Raw genomic sequence first — 17624 nt, forward strand, 5'->3', positions numbered from 1 at the left:
GGGATTTTATTGAGAGTTGCCCGGGAGGGGGAATACTTGGTTTAGATTATGGGAATGCATATGATTGCGTGGATAGATTTCTTAAGGGTTTGCTTAGAACAGTTAGGTTTGGGGAGGGGGTGGTGAGATGGGTGAATACCCTGTATGCTGAGGTGGAGGTGAGGGTACAGGTCAATGGGAGGTTGGGTGAAAGTGTACCGATGGAGAGAAGTTTGGGGCAGGGTTGCCCGGTATCACAGTTGCTGATTGCTTGTGAACAGAATCCCTTCTATGAGTCTGTTGAGGGGGTGATGGACAAACAGGAGATGGATGGGGGTGTAGGGAGGGCATTGATGGGTATGTGGATGATACTACTGTTTTGCTCCAGGGTAAGGAGGCGTTAAAGAGGGTGGGTAGAGTGATTTAGTTTTTTGTATTAATATGGGGATACGAGTTAATATGGTGAAATCAAGGTTACTAGAGGTGGGTAATTGGATAAGTGTGGGCTTGGGGGTGGGATAAGGATGGACAATTGTGGATAGCATCAGGGTATGTGGGATATGGTATATGGCGGAGATGCAGGCCTGCAGGAGGGTAAAATCGGAGACTGTCACAGGCGAGGGACCTAGCTTTGCATCAGAGGGTAGTGGTGGTAAACTCGCTTGTCTATATCAAGGTATGGGGGTTGGCGGAGGTTTTTCCTTTAGAGGCACAGGACATTTTGGAAATTCAGCGGAGGGCTCTAAAGTTTGTGTGGGGGTTTGGGAGGGCATGGTTATGTAAGGAGGTAGTTATGACGGATGTTCAACGAGGTGTGTGACTTTAAATGTTAATGGTCTCAAGAATGAGGTCAAAAGGGTCTGGTTGGAGTGGTTTTTGAGAAGGTATGCCGTGGACGTTTGTTTCTTGCAGGAGCACAACTATAGGTCAGGATGTGAGTTGCAGTTGAGGGGATATAAGATGTTTGTAAGTTTGGCTTTGCATTTAAAGAGAGGAGTGGCTGTCATGGTAAAGGAGACCAGCCTGTTGCACGTCATGGGGTGGGAGGAGGGGGGAAGGGTGGAGGGTTGTTCGGGTGGATGGGTGTTGGGGGGAGGGGAGGGTATGTTTTGTGGGGGTTTATATGCAGACAATTAGTAACATGAGGGTAAAAGCAGACTTTGTTAGGGAAGTTTTGTTCTACTATCTCAGGGGTTTACCTGCTATTTCGATAGTTGGAGGAGATTGGAATTGTGTGATTCGGCAAGAGGATGTGATACCGAGAGGGGGGGGGTGTTGAGTGTTTTGAGGAATGCTTTACGGGATGTGGGGGTGGTTGATGTGGTGGGAAGGGGGGTATCAGGTGGAGCACACATATGTGCAGGGGTGTTATGAGGCGCGGTTGGATAGGATTGGGAGGCTGGGGATGAGGATGTGAATTTGCTAGACTGGTGGGAGGTGTATGCAAAGGTGGAGATTGCAAAAATTTTCAAGGCACGTGGCAGGGAACGGGCATGCTGGCGGTTTGGCCTGCAGAATTGCTTAGAGGGGCAGTTGAATAATTTTTATAGGGGGGTAGGAAAGGTGTGAGTGGTGTTATGGGGGAACTTATAAGTCGTTTAGTGGAGATTCATAAGGAACGGTTTGATGCACTCCGAATCAGGGCAGGCTTGGAGGACGTCTAAAAGGTGACAGGCCGTCCGGGTATGTACTAAGAAAATTCAAGGACAGACAGTTGATGACTACTGTGGCACATTTAGTGGTGGGGGACGGGGGGTTATTTGTAGGGTCAGGGTCTTTCTGATACAGACAGTATCAGTAGGTATGCAGATTATTGGTTTCGGGAAAAATGGAAGAGGAGGGAGGGGGATGTTGGGTTGGATTCATTTGGGGTTATCGGGGCACATCTGGGTTTGGGGCAGGGGGACAGGGAAATGTTGAAGGGTAGCATTAAGGAGGCAGAGGTGGAGGTGGTGGTGAATGGGTTGAGTCAGGGGAAGGCACCAGGAATAGATAGTTTATCTAATGATTTTTAAAGAGCATATTGGGAGAGTCTGCAGAAGTGCCTATTGGAAGTTCTGAATTATATGTTGAGCAGTGGTAAGATGGGGCAAACACAGAAAACTGGGATTGTTGCATTGGTGCCAAAGGGGAGGGGGGGGAAGGGTTTGTGTGATTATCGTCCGTTGTCATTAATGTGTTCAGATTTTAAAATTTTTGCAAAGATATTGGGTAATAGATTGAAGAAAGTAATTGGGGCTGTGATACATAGAGGTCAGTATGGGACCCCAGGGCAAAGTATGAGGAATGGGCACAGGCAGATAAGAGATTTTATAGAGAACTGCCCGGGAGGGGGCGTCCTTGGTTTGGATTGGGCTCAGGCTTATGACTCTGTGAATAAGGAATTTTTATGGGTCTGTTTGGAGAAGTTGGGTTTTGGAGGGGGTGTAGTGAGTTGGGTGCACACTCAATATGAGAGGGTGGTTATGCAGGTGAAGGTTAATGGAAGGCTGGGGAGCCGGTGCTGATGGAACGGGGCTTAAGGCAGCTTTGCCCACTCTCGTGGTTGCTCTTTGTATGTGTGTAGCATCCTTTCTTTGAGGCTGTGGAGGGGGAATTGCAGGGGTTAGAGGGGGGCTGCATGGGGGAATTGTTGGATATATTGATGATACCACTGTTCTGGTAATGAGTGGGGAGGCTTTAAGAAGGGTGGGTGAGGTAATTAAGAGTTTTAGGGATGCTTCGGGTATGGGAGTTAATCTAGCAAAGTCGAGGTTATTGGAGGTAGGGACTTGGGTTGGGGGGAGATTGGGGGAGGAGATGGGATTGTCAGTTAGTGACAGACTTAGGGTTTGTGGGATATGGTATATGGTGCAGGTGCAGGATTGCAAGAGGATTAACTCTGAACTAGTCACGAGTAGGGTTCTGGGAAAGCTTAGAGGTTTGAGGGTTAGCAAAGTGGCGTTACAGCAGTGGGTTTTGGTTATTAACTCGTTTGTGTATAGTAAGGTATGGGGTGTGGCAGAGGTGTTCCCTTTGTGGCCACAGGACATTCAGGAAATACAGAGGAGAGTTTTGAGGTTTGTGTGGGGGTTTGGGAGGGCCTTGTTATCTAAGGAAGTGGTTATGACGGATGTGAAATGGGGGGCTCTAGGACTGTTGGCTTTGGGGCCTAGGGTAATGGCCATAAATATTAAGCATAGGTATACTAGGGTGGGGGGAGGGGGGTGTTAGGGTGGATAGGGTAATGAGGGATGCTAGAAACTGGTGGAGTGGCAGGGACTTGAGGGATTGCGAGGATTTGCTGAGGTTCTTATTGACAGTTAGACAGTTTTCAATATTGAAGGTTAAAAAGTTGGTGGGTGTGGTGTGGGGACGGGGTGTCTTGCAAGGGGTTGCTGTGTACCCCATGTATAACTGGCAGGTGATATGGAGGGAGTTCAGGCTGCTTAAGATACCAGCAAGGGTCAGGGAGTTGGTATACCGTTTCCTCATGGGGGTAGTAGCATCCAAGCATGTGTTGCATAAAATGGGGCTGGTGAGGGAGGCAACATGCTTGTTCTGTGGGGAGGTGGAAACCGCCTTTCACGTGGTATATTTTTGCTCATCTTTGGGGTATCAGGGGAAGTGGGAAGGGCTTTGCTGTACGTTATGGTGGATGGGAATGAGGGAGATTAAAGATCAGTTGAGAATAAAAGCATTAGCAGCTAGGTTCTATAGAACAATGTGTAGGACTAGATTAATCTATGGGGGGGTTGGGAGTCCAGTTTCTCGTAAGGTTATCGTAACCTTTCTGTGGCGAAACTCCTTCAGGCTCATGGAGGGTGGGCAAGGGGCTGGTCTCCTTTGGTGAATGGTGGGTATGGTAAAGTTGTGGAGTTTGTGTTGTATGTGATGTGTGGGTGGAGTATGTGAGGGCTTCAATTTGGACCCTGGTTGTGTTCCTTGCATGTTAACTCAACTTTTATGATTGTCCTCATCACTCTCGGGCTGTGTGGACGTGCAGTGCAAAAGCTCCTGCTTTCTCTGTTTGTGCAACTTCCTGTTTTCACCAAGATGGCGACCAGTTACCACAGGAGGAGCAACACTTTGTGTGTTGACCTAGTTAAAGGAACAATTTATCCGACGAATGCCTCTGTTTCATTGCCAACGATCATACGGGACACATTCAACATTGACAACCATGAACTACATGGAATAGCACTTAATGGCTCTTCACGAATCTTCATAAAGTTCTGCAACGTAGAGGCTTATGAAACGACGGTGACTAGATACCAGGTGAAGTATATCTTCATTTCATCTGGACTGGAGGTACGCCTGAGGGATGCCTCGAAATACTACACCTGGGTGAGGATACGAAATGTCTCTTTTGAAGTGGATGAAGTGGATATTAGAGAGGCAAGCTACGACTTTGGGTCGATGGACGGATGGAATCTATGCAGGGCTGCCTGCAGGATCCTACACCATAAAGATGACTTTGAGATGACCTATTCCATCGTATGTTATCCTGGAGGATTTCAGGACACAGGTGTTCGTGACCTACATAGGACAACGCAAGATGTGTCGCCTGTGTGGCGCTTATGATCACATGGTGGCCGGGTGTGGTAGGGCAGCAGCGCCGAGGTCTTTGGACCTGCCAGTGATCACAGAGTCTCAGGTGGCATCTTTGCCTGAGGTTGAGTGCAGTAGGTAAAGGTAATTGGGCGGACTAAGTGGAGGAAGCGGGAGAAATTTGTGTGAAACTACCAGTGTGGCTTTGGACGTTCCCACACAGGCAAACCCTGGTGGTGAACAGCAGCCTGTAGGGGTGGGGAAGGCCGGTGACCTACAGGTTTTACCTGAACCCCTGCAGTCTTTCATGGACGAGCCAGCGGAGGAGATCCCTCCTGTAGATGGGAGAATTCTGATGGTTGAGGCAGACCTGAGTGAACAGGTCCCGGGGCCTCAGGAGTCAGAGTATGGCATGTTGCAGGTGATGCAAGTGGAGGCTGAGGTGCACAGGGGGAGTGACCATACTGATATGGAGTTTGAGAGTACATCTAAAAAAAGAGCTGGAGGATCGTCGGATGACGAGTGTATAACTCCAGCTCAACGTACTGGTAAGAAGAGTTGGGCGGGAGTGACTAAGAAGGGGCAGGGTAGTGCACAGGGGGGGAGGGGGTCCAGGCGGGCAAGAGTGCATGGGAAAAAACAGGAACAGCAAAAAATGTAATGGACAGGCCACAGAAACATAGAGGAAAGCCCCCCTTTCTGAATCTTTAAGTGTCTAACGATAAATGTGAATGGCCTTAGGGCTCATGTTAAACATGTATGGTTGGAAGATGTTTTGAGGCGTTTTAATATTAATGTGTTTTATTCAAGAACACAATTTTAAGTGTGGTAGAGATTTGAGGCTGAAAGGTTTTAGAATGTATGCAGGCAACTCAGGGAAATTAAAGGGTGGGGTGGCAGTGGCAGTGAGGGAATCCAGCCCATTTCAAGTGCTCGTGTGGGAAGAGGGGGGAGGGGAGGGTGGTGAGGGTGGAGGGGCTATGGGGGAGAGATATATGCCGGCTGATAGCAATATAAGGGTAAAGGTGACTTTTGTAAGGGAGGTTTTGCTTTTCTACTTGCGGGGTTTACCCATGGTTTTATAGTAGGAGGGGATTGGAACTGGGTAATCAGAAATAAGAATGTGGAGCCAAGAGGGGCAGGGTGTGTGCTTGGTGTGTTGAGGGATTCGTCGAGGGTTGCAGGGGTTTTTGACATAGTCAGGGGAGATGGGTGGAGAGTGGAGCACACGTTTATGAGGAGGGGTTATGCAGCTAGGTTGGACCGTATATATATATAACTCGAGAGATTACAGTAGACAGTGTAATGACAATACATTTAGGTTTTTTGGACCATCGAGCCGTTTTGGCAGAGGTGGCATGGGACGGGATGGTTCGTAGGTATGTGGGTTATTGGAAACTGAATGTCAGGTTACTTCAGGGGGAAGTGGAGGGGGAGGGGTTGGTTTTTAGAGAATGGTGCTGGCACCTCTGGGAGGCGCACAACAAAGAGGAGGATGTATTGGATGTATTTCCGATTAAGGAGTATTATCAGCATAGAGGACGGGATGAGGCATGGTGGAGGTTTGGTTTACAAAAATATTTTGAGGGGCAGCTCAATGATTTTTATAAAGGGGGTGGGGAGGCTAGATATGGGGAAATAGAGGTTTTAAGGGGAAGATTGAGGGATATACAAAATTCTCGTTTTGATGCGTTACGTGTAAGGGAAGGATTAGAGGAGGTCCTATGGGGAGACAAGCCGTCAGGATGCATCTTGAGGAGATTTAGGGAAAGGCAGCAGATAACTAAGATTATGGGATTAGAGGTGAGTCAAGGGGGAGGGGGGCTATAGGGTGGGGCAGGAACTTACAACCACCGATGGAATGAGTAATTATGCGGATTATTGGTTCAGGGAGAATTTTATGCAGGGGAAGGGTGGAGGGAGGGAGAGAGAGATTATAGGGAAAGGAATTCAGGGTATTTTAAGGAAGGAGGAGAGAGAGATGATAGAGGGTAGAATCAGTGAGGAGGAGGTGGGGGGGTGGTAATGAGTTTGAGTAGGGATAAGGCACCAGGGATTGATAGAATTCCTAATGATTTTTATATTACACATTGGAATTGTCTGAAGGAATGTCTAGTCTCGTTGCTTAATTGTATGAAGGACGTGGCAGCCTTGGGGAAATCGCAGGGCACGGGGGTAGTTGTTTTGGTTTACAAAGGAGGGGGGGAACCATGGGTGCCTATAGGGCGATCTCTTTCATGTGTGCTGATTATAAAATTTTCGCGAAGGTTTTAGGTAATCGCATGAAAAAGGTGCTTGACCGTGTTCTACATAGAGGACAGTGTGGGATCCCAGGTTGAAGTATGCGAGAGGGGCATGGGAGAATTAGGGATTTTTTGGAGGATAGACAAGGTGGGGGGAATCTTGGGGGTTGGAAGCAGGCTTATGACTGTGTGGCTAGACGTATGTTGTGGAGTATTTTACAAAAAACAGGGTATTGGGGATGAGACTGTGCGATGGGCAACTACTTTGTATACGCCTGCGAGGGTCAGAATACAGGTTAATGGGAAGTTAGGTTTGCAGGTGCAGATGGGGAAGGGTTTGCGACAGGGTTGTCTCTTGTCTCAAATCCTTTTTGCATGCATGCAAGACTCTTTTTATAGGCTTATAGAGAAAGGAGTGTGGGAAAGGGGAGAGGAGGGTCCTGGCAGATGTGGATTTGTGGGATATGTGGATGACACCACAGTTTTGGTGGGAGGGGAAATAGAATTAGGGAATGTGGGACGTATAATCAAGATCTTTGATGGGGCGACAAGGATGAGGGTTAATGAGGCAAAGTCAAAGTTATTGGAAGTAGGTACGTGGGTGGGTGGGGGTTTTGGAGGAATTGCATTGGTGGAATGTAGTGGATAGAATTAAGATCTGCGAGGTTGTGTACATGGCGGATGCTGGGGAGGCACAGAAAATAAACTCTAAGGATGTTTTGAGTAGAGCGATCTGCAGGATGCAAGGGTGGAGGGCCAGGGATATAACACTGCAGCAGAGGGTGGTGGTAGTAAACACACTTGTGTATAGTAAAGTGTGGGGAGTAGCAGAAGTATATCCTCTGAGGTCGTGTGATATTCAGGAACTGAAGATGGTGGTTTTGAGGTATGTGTGGGGTTATGGCAGGCCATGGCTAAGGAAGGAGGTGGTGATGACGGGCATGCGGCAGGGTGGGCTGGGTCTTATACCTTTGGACACACGAGTGAAGGCAGTGTATGTGAAGCAACGGTACCTGAGGGCAGGAGGGGAGAGGGGTATAAGGTTGGGAGAGGTCATGGAGGATGTGAGGAAATGGTGGAAGGGGAAGGCGTTATTGGTGTGTGAAGATATGGTGCGTAATTTGTTGACAATATGGGATGCAAGAAAAGTAAGGGTCAGTAAGCTGGGGAGGACAGATAGGCAGGGTGGGGTGCTACAGGGTGTAGCTACATATCCCATGTATGATTGGAGGGGCATTTAGGAAGATTTTAGGAAGATTAGATTAAAGCCGAGGGTTCGTGAAGTGGTATATAGGTTTTTTATGGGAATTCTAGCTTCAAGGTCGGTGCTATATCGAATAGGGTATGTAGGTGATGGCACTTGTTTACATTGTGGGGAGGAGGAGACGGCATTTCATGCTGTATATTTTTGCGAGAACTTGGCGATTGTAAGGAAATGGTTAGCGAGGGTATAGTTGTGGGGGGGGGAGAAGCATTTCGACTTTGAGGGCTTTGCTTTTTGATGTGGGCGGGGTTTCTAAGGACATTCGGAGGGCAGTGATGTATGTGGTGGCAGATTTTTTGTATGTGTCTTGGGGTATGAGGGAGGTAGTGGGCGAGTGTAGGGTGTGGGCGCTTGCGGCGAGTGTGTATGGAACGGTTTGTAGGAATAGGCTATTATATGGGAGGTTCTGGGTAATTAGTTTTCCTTTGGGTTATCGTAATCTGACGGTAGGCAAAATGTTAGGGTTGGGGGTAGGTTAGAGCTGGAATGGGTTGTTTTCCCATGGAGAGTGGAATGTGGAAAGTGTGTGTGGTAGTGGTGTATGTGTGTGTACTGTCTTCAAGCATGAGTGGGGGCACAGGGGAAGTGAACTGAAGACATATGGGTGATATCCTGGAGTTTTGACTTAATGACTTTAGGTAAGGATGTGAGTATGAATAGGGAGAATGAGGTTGGTATAGTGTCAGGGGATGGCAGGGGGGGCTTTCTGAGGTGTCTTGGACCTTGATGTTGGTTTTTTATGATGTGGACAAATCTGGTTAATATAATTGACTACAGAAAATTTTTTATAATCAATTTGATTATGGCGATATCGGTGTTAGAAACTAAACTGTTTACATGTTTATATCATATATTTGCTGTTTAATTTGCTTTATGTAGTTGGTTTTTTTTTTTTGGAAGCCTAGAGGCTTTTTTTTTTTTGCCTTTACCATATTTATGGTGGAGGAACCGCAGTACCATGGTATTTTTTTTTTTTGTTTTCATATTCCAATGTAATGTATTTTGCTTACTTTTGGAAAGCTTCATATATGTGTTAGGGTTAACATATTATATTGTGCACTCTTGTAGTTGTAAATCATGTTTGGTTTTTTTCAGGTAGGGTGAGGAGGTTTGACTGGAGTAGGAGAGGGTTGAATTTTGAAGGATGCGACGGTATCACACATATTATGCTCTTTTGAGCTGGTACCATATGATGTCAAGTCATGGTAATGAATATCAGGTTTCACTTTGGTTTTTAGTTGTACAAGAATATGTATCAAAATTTTCCCCGAGTTGGTTTTTTGTTTGTGTTTTTCTTTAAACTTTTATTACATGACAGTAGAATTTTCATGAGGAAACTTTTTTTTTGTCTGCGTACGCGCAGAGTTAAAAATGTGCAGTGCGTTAAATTTTGTGACACTGTTTGCTCTTATATAGTATGTGACGATCCGATACCGTGTTCTTGTATTAATATCATTTGTGATGTGAGAATAGCAGTCGGTCTTTTATAATTATTGTGATGTAGTTAACAAAATGAACAATGGTGAGATGATGTACAATATGGTGAAATGGAGTTAAAAGGGGGGTTAGGTTTTTTACTGTTTGATTTTTCACTGACTGCCTTTCTTCAGTGTGTATCATGTAATTTTAGCAGATGGGAAGGGGGTAAGAGGTTTGTTTTTTATTTTCATTAATTACATGTTCTTATTTGATTAAATGGCTTTAGTATTAAATGCATAATGCATCTATAAATTTGCGTGAAGTGTATAGATTAGACATATTACTGAATCTAAGATTGTATAAATTTTATATATAGCATAAGATGTTTTGTATTGTGTAAAAGTTATTGTTGGTCCATTTTTTTGGACAAATTTAGATATTTTGTACATAGTGTATTCTGTTGGTTTTTTATATATAAATTTTATAAAATGTAAGTTGATAAATGCTAAGATCTGTTAGCTTGTACGTACTGTCAAAAAATAACATGATTCTTTTTGATTTAGGTTATAAACGTTGTCATGTCATGTATATATGTACATAGCTTCAGGCTAAGTACATGAAAGGGCGGGTTGCCACTATTATGTGGCTGCGAGGGTTTATCATCCTGCACATGGAAGGGGTTGAGTGAGGGGCTACTAGTGTGTAAAAGTTTTAGTTCAATGGATTAGGCAGATTTTGTGGTGAGTTTTTTTTACATTTTATTTAAAACATACAATACATTATATAAATAAAAGTGTACACTATCAGATCATACATAGCCAATATAAATTCTTCATTATCTAAACACACTGTACATTTTACTTTGCCCGTACACAAAATTTCCCTTGTCACCTGTACAGTTCATCCCTGAACACTTGTGCTAAATACAAGTTTATACAATATTAGGCATGACAGCAATCAAAAACAATGCAATATTCAGTAATATGTCAAATATATACACTTCACTCAACTTATAGATGTATTATGCCATTAAACATAATTCCATTAAAACAATATAAGACTGTGTAATTAATACAAAATAAAAACAATCCTCTTACCCCTTCCCATCTGCTAATTACAATATACACACTGAAAAACTGCATTCAGTAAAAATTCAAACAGTAAACCTAACCCCCCCCCTCTTTAACCCCATTTCACCATATTGTACAGCAACTCACCATTGTTCATTTAATTAACTACTCGACAATAGTTATAAAAGCCTACTGCTATCCTAACATCACAAGTGATATTAATACAAGAACACAGTATCGGATCTTCCACATACAGTATAATAACAACAGTGTCAACTAAAAAAACTCACTGCACATTTAACTCTGCGAGTACACAAACAAAAAATTCCTCATCACCTGTACAGATACATCTATCAAATAATATACATTGCAATATGCTTTAATAGACAATTAAATACACGTCACTCCACAGATAGATGTATAATACCATTATAGAGAAATCCCCAAACCCCCTTTTCATCTGCTAATTACAAAATACACTCATACAAGTACTTAAGTAAAAGTCCATACTTTATAACCATCATCCCAATTCCTTAATTACAAAGGGAACATGCACCAATTCTCAAAAATTATCCGAAAAAACTAAAAACCCTCTATGCACAGCCTACCATATATCGCTGGTGATAACAAGACGTACACCGCTACTGCAAATCATTAACCACTCCCGTTCCAACAAAATATGTTGCAAATTATATATTTACATAAAATAATACCTTTTTATAATGCTATACGAAATACACTTAAATTACAATTGAAACATAAAGTAACGAAAAGGGAACATACAACAAGCACGTATTTAATATATAAAAACTTAACTTCATATACACCAGATTATATTATCTTTGTACAGCGATCGACACCATGCCTAACCCTTCTAGGGTAGGGTAGGTGCCTGAGCCCGAGCATTTAGCTCATAAGACTGTCATTCCCATTAGTCCCCTTGGGGCGGGGATGGCAGACCAGAGAGGCCTAGCTTGTGGCTAGGCCTGGGGACAGTTGGTCCCAAAGATGAGGAGGTACTTGTGCCTCCTCCCATGGGAGACTTAGGTCTCAGACACTCCCTAAAGAGGGAGCCAAGGCCGGGCCACCACTTGGACAAGGCCCGGGCCGGGAGAATACCGGCTAATCTTTAACTAACTTTGTACAGCACCTTTGAAGACAAAAGGAGAATCCAGACAGACTTATGTCATGCCTTGTGTCACCTCATACCATCAAACACAAATACTGTACGAAGTACCCTCACACACCTTTTACACACAATAATGTAGTGCAACAACACTACTTATATATTTTATTCAAAACCGTCTAAAAACAATGTCAAAAACATATTTTACACAACCACCCAGACCACACACACACCACAAAAGAAACATATTTGTCATATTACAAAACATACCTCACACGCTAATACCTAACACACTTCCACACTCAAGAAACTAGCCCGCCGCTACCCCTTACTTTATACTTAAATCTCCTTCAACCTGAATCTACGATAACCTTCAGTAAATGCTGTCTCCCATCTTCCTCCATAAAGATCCCTATTGCGACACTTAGTTCTATATATTGTAGCCCCTATCACTTTTATCCTTTCCTCTACACCCACCTCCCTCATAGCCCAAGATGTATAAATAAAATCAGTAGCCACATACGCAACCGCATTCACCACCATCTGACTCCACCCACCTATATCTAAACTTAACACCCTCAACACCTGTAACCCTTCCCCACCCACTAACCTAACTACCCTACTTAATCATACCCTCACATCTTCTAAACAAGTACAAAAGTACACTGCATGAAATATAGTTTCTGGACATCCACACGCTTTGCACTCCCCACCCTCCCTTAATCTCCTATTAAATAACACAACCCCAGGCTTCAAGATCCCATTTAAAACCTAAACATAACCTCCCTAACACCTGGTTTTACACGTAGTTGCTGAAGACATTTCCATATAGAATCCCACGCATACATAGGGTATACCCCCTCAACTTCGGTCACCACAGACCCACCCCCCGCCCTCTCAAGGACCTTTAATTTAAGCTGATCCGGATCCCTCACCGTCAGTAAAACTCGCAACATAGCCTCTCCAAACATTAAATCCCTACCCCTCCACCACCGTTGCATATCCTTGCGCAGTCTTTCAAGCCCCCATCCCCCCCTCCTTCAAATGCCCCCTTTTTAAAAACACACTCAACATACGCTTTTCAAGAGGTATAAGCCCCAGCCCCCCTTGGCTAACGGGAAGCGACACCACCCCTCTACTTAGCCAGTCACAACTCGATCCCCATATAAATCTGAATACCCGCAGTTGCAACCGTTCCACCTCACACCATCTCAACGGGTATATTGCCACTGCATGCCATAGCTTGCTATACAACAGGACATTCGTGACTATTACCCTCTGATACAATGTTCGCTGCGCTGCCCTCAAACCACCCAATCTTTTCAAAACCCCATCCACGGTGCGCCTTGAATTTGCCTCTTGTGCATCCCTATCATTCCGCATGTACACTATCCCACATATCAACAGCTGATCCACCACACTCCACCCACCCTCTACAGTCCCACTATTATGTACTCTATCCCCTAGATCCAGATACTTGGACTTTACAACATTAATTTTCATCCCCATAGCCTCACCAAAAACGTCTATCACCCTTCCTACCTTATGTAAATCCCTCACATCCCTCACCAAGACAGTCGTATCATCCACATAACCCACTATACCCGCTTCCCCTTCTCGCGCAATACCAACCCTCTCTCTCGCTATACTCCACCTAACTGCTCTATAAAAGGGTTCCTGAAGACATGCAAACAATATTTGCGACAGAGGGCATCCCTGTCGCAAACCCCTTCCCATCTGTATGCTAACACCTAGTCTTCCATTAACCTGTACTCTCATAACTGCACCCAGATACAAAGTTTTTGCCCAAGAAACAATTTTCCTCCCGAAACCCAACCAATGCATGAAACTCTATAATGCATCCCTCTCTACGCTATCGTAAGCAGCTCTCCAATCCAAAGCCAAAACACCCCAGCCCCTCTCCCCCCTCAGCTCTATAAAATTCCTAACAACTCCATGCCCTTCATACATTGACCTACCCGGTATTCCATATTGTCCTCTATCAATTACTTTACCTAACACCTGTTTGATTCCATTCCCTAATATCCTTGCAAATAACTTATAATCACCACACATAAGCGATATTGCACGGTAATCCTCTACCGTGGTCTGTCCACCCTTCGGCACTAATACAACAACAGCAGTCCTTTGCTGCTCACCCATTTCCCCATCTTCCTTCATTACATTGAACAATCTGACTAAAAATCTTTTCAAAACTTCCCGGTTCTTAACATAGAAATCATTAGGCAACATAACCTCCCATTTCCCTTAAAGCAGCATCTCGTATACCCACATGTTGTGCATATGACCTAAACCATGCATTGAGATATCCACTCATACCCTCAGTCGACATTAATACCTGCCCCTCCCTATACCCTCCCATCCCCACATGAACAGTTAATCCCATCATCTCCATAGCCGCTCTTCTCTTACGCTGTCCTCTCAACACACACGCAAAAGGCCTATCACCCCATAGCACCTCCTCCAGCCTTGCCAAAACTCGTGCACCATCAAATCTTTCATTTAGCAAATTCCTAATACTCTCCTTTAATCCCTCAATATCTCCCACCGGATAACTAACACTCCCACGTTCGTAGCAAGCTCTTAACATCCCCTCAAGATAAGATTGAAACTCATACTTTAACCTATTATATTCCCTCCCACTACGTACATAAAAATCCTTAATACTTGAATTCGCCACCGAGTCCCACCAACTAACCAGATCACCATTCCCAGGCGCCTCTGCCTCCAACCCCTCTCAAAATTGTTTAAATGACTGTCTAAAATCTTCTTCCTGCAACAACATTACATTTAACTTCCAATACCCCATACACCTTCGTGGCAACCCCTCCCAACCTAAATCCACCAAATCACCCCTATGATCAGAAAATACCACATCCAACACCCTCACACTATGTATTACTACCGTTCTGGGGACGTACAAACGATCGAGCCCAGCAGCATACCCACGCCTAATAAATGTGTGCTCAACCTCACCCCCCCCCACAAATATCGATCAAACCCACCCCAGATAACAATTCTCCCAATATTCCCATATAACCCCTCCCCCCTCGGTTCCACATCCTTACGTCTTATCACACAGTTCCAATCACCTCGTATCACGGCTACCCCCGGCAATCCACACAAATAGTAAACCAGCACATCCCTCACAAATTTATTCTTAACTAACGTACATCACCCTCTACCGGGCCATACACACACACCAACGTCATCTGTACCTGACCCCATAATCCATCCACACGTATCACCCTCCCCTCCCCCCCTTCACAATGCCTGACAACCAACGGGCTAGTTTCCTTTACCAAGATAGCCACACCTCCTTTCAATCTGACTGCATGCTCAACATACACCTTATATCCATCCACCTTCAGCTCATAACCATGTCTATAATTGTGCTCCTGCAAGAACACAACATCAACACCATGATGCACCAAAAACTCCCTAAACCACTCACACTTTCTCTGCGACCTCAAACCATTGATGTTCAATGTCAAGCACTTAAAACCGACAAAGGGGGTTTCCCTCTTGACACTACCGTTTTGTCACCTGATCGCCTCATTGCACCCCTATCCCCCCCCCTTTTGCGCACTCTTACCCAACCCCTGTCCCTGAGTGCTTTTTGAACACCTTTGCATGGCATCCGCCCATGTTTTCTTCCCTGAACGTTGTGCGGGCGTAAGCACTTCATCTGAATCATAAATCGCTGCTGCGTGCTTTTGCATTGCACCTTCGACCTGCATCCCATCATCCTGCTCATCATCATGATGAACCTCTACCTCCACCGTTTTCACCAACAAGGCAGCCTTGTCACACACCTTAGGACGAACTACCTTCGCCCCGCCGTCCTCTACAGCAAACCCAAGATCCAGGTCCGTGCCATCTTCCTGACAAGGGCGCTTGTTGCCCAAAATTTCCACAAATGTCGTCATTATCGATGTTTCCTCCTTGCTGTCATTTACTTCCGCGATGATCTCCTCCAGCACTTGAACCACATCCAATGAAGGGGAGTCCCCTGCACTCGTAGCACCTGCCATCTTCTCCACTTCTCTGTCAACCTCCTCACTCCATGACACACTCTGCAGAGGCAGTGTCAAAAAAGGCTGCTCTTGATCCACTCTCCTCAACGTCTCTTCGTTGTTGCTGGTCGTTGTCTCCACGTCCTCTACCACATTGCGCTGCCAGGTGGTCATACAACCCACACAAACGACAAGTGCGTCGCTGCCCTGCGTATGTCACAAATACCTGAGTTCTGAAGTCGTCCATCACCACATACGACGGTATAGGATGTTGTATCGTCATCTTCACAGAGTACGTACCCTCAGGTATCCCCATATACGGACCAGCTGACCACCTTCCTGCAGTGACCGTGTGTATCGTCTCGTATTTACTCATGGCGATCCGTATGTCAGATGCATCCCCCTCGAATGGCACATTCCTGATCTTCACCGAAGTGTAATAATTTGATACATCATGTATCCTCACCGTCACAGCATGACTCACAGGTATGGCCACTTCCTGGAACTTGTTCACCACAGCCTCGTACACACTCGGCGAGTTGAATTTAAGAAATATTCTCTTCGTGCCATTCAGTGCAAGTCCACAAATCTCTTCATTAGCTATGCCGTAGGTTTCTGTGATTATTGCTGGTAGAAGTAACTCCATAGACGGCCCCGTTACAGCTCCACTGGTTAATTCAATACAGACTGCATTAACCTGACGGTAACAAGCCTGCGCCATGTTGTGAAAATATTACTGCAACCAGTCAACACCAGGGGGCAGCAGCAGCACACATCCTCTCTACTCAAGGGTTGAGAGACGAATGATGAGATTGTAATTGTGTAAGTTTTGTTTTTGGTCTATTTTTTGGTCAAAAACAGTTTTTATGTGTATATTTTGTACTATGTTTTTAAATGAAAAAAAAAATCAACTTTTATTCTGGTCAGAGACACCCTGATTTCAGTTTAGTTCCACATATAAGTCATACATATTTTTTGGTAATTGGATAATTATTACATTGACTGTCAGGGATTTTTTTGTATATTTTATTGAGAGTACATCTTGTACAGACAAAATACATATATATAGTATAACACTGTGGAGAACAATAAGTATATACATAAATTATCACACACGCACACGTTGTTGGACACAGGAGAAGCAACCCGTCACAGACAAAAACAAAAAAGAAAGACCATCAAACACACTATACATCACTCAAGCCACCTATCAGTATATATAAGAAAAGCATATGAAATTATCACACCATACTCATGTAGGTGTAAGTACAAGAAACAGCACACACACATATATTATTGTAAAAGAAACGCACATTCCTAATAAAAAAAAAAACCTTTCCTGGGAGTAAGTCTTACAGAAGTATCTGTATCCGCCGGAGTTACACACACCTCCGCGAAATACACTGGCCACAATTACTAAATTATCATATTGTTGTACACATACATAGATATATCATCATGCATAGTAAAGGCTATCAACAAATCAAGTTCACAGCACAGGCTTCCATAACCTAATGCGAACACATAAATAAAAACTACTCTATCACAACCTTTTCACTGTACAAAAGTCAACACGCAAAGCAAAGGCACACAAGAGACACTAGCAAGTTGCAAATTCAGTCTCTCCAACACTCCTTACCCCCCATCTCCTCCCCCATTTGGGCAACTGCCCACTTTCTCTCATCATTACACATAACCCTGACACAGTCTTCTAGCCGTACATGAGCATATAACCTGTCACAGCGCGACAGTTTCACAATCACCCAAGCATTCTTACAGCATGCATGCGTACATTACCTCTAAAAAAATATACACCTCCACCCTCTAATATATGTGTGATGGTAAGTGACCAAGCAAGTGCAAGGTCATATATACATAGAGAGTAATGCAGTCATCATCCCGTGGGACACGTACACAAAAGTATAAACCGATAATCCCCACACCCAAACTGGATGT

Source organism: Cherax quadricarinatus, chromosome 27, assembly GCF_038502225.1.
Source record: "Cherax quadricarinatus isolate ZL_2023a chromosome 27, ASM3850222v1, whole genome shotgun sequence".
Taxonomy (NCBI): domain Eukaryota; kingdom Metazoa; phylum Arthropoda; class Malacostraca; order Decapoda; family Parastacidae; genus Cherax; species Cherax quadricarinatus.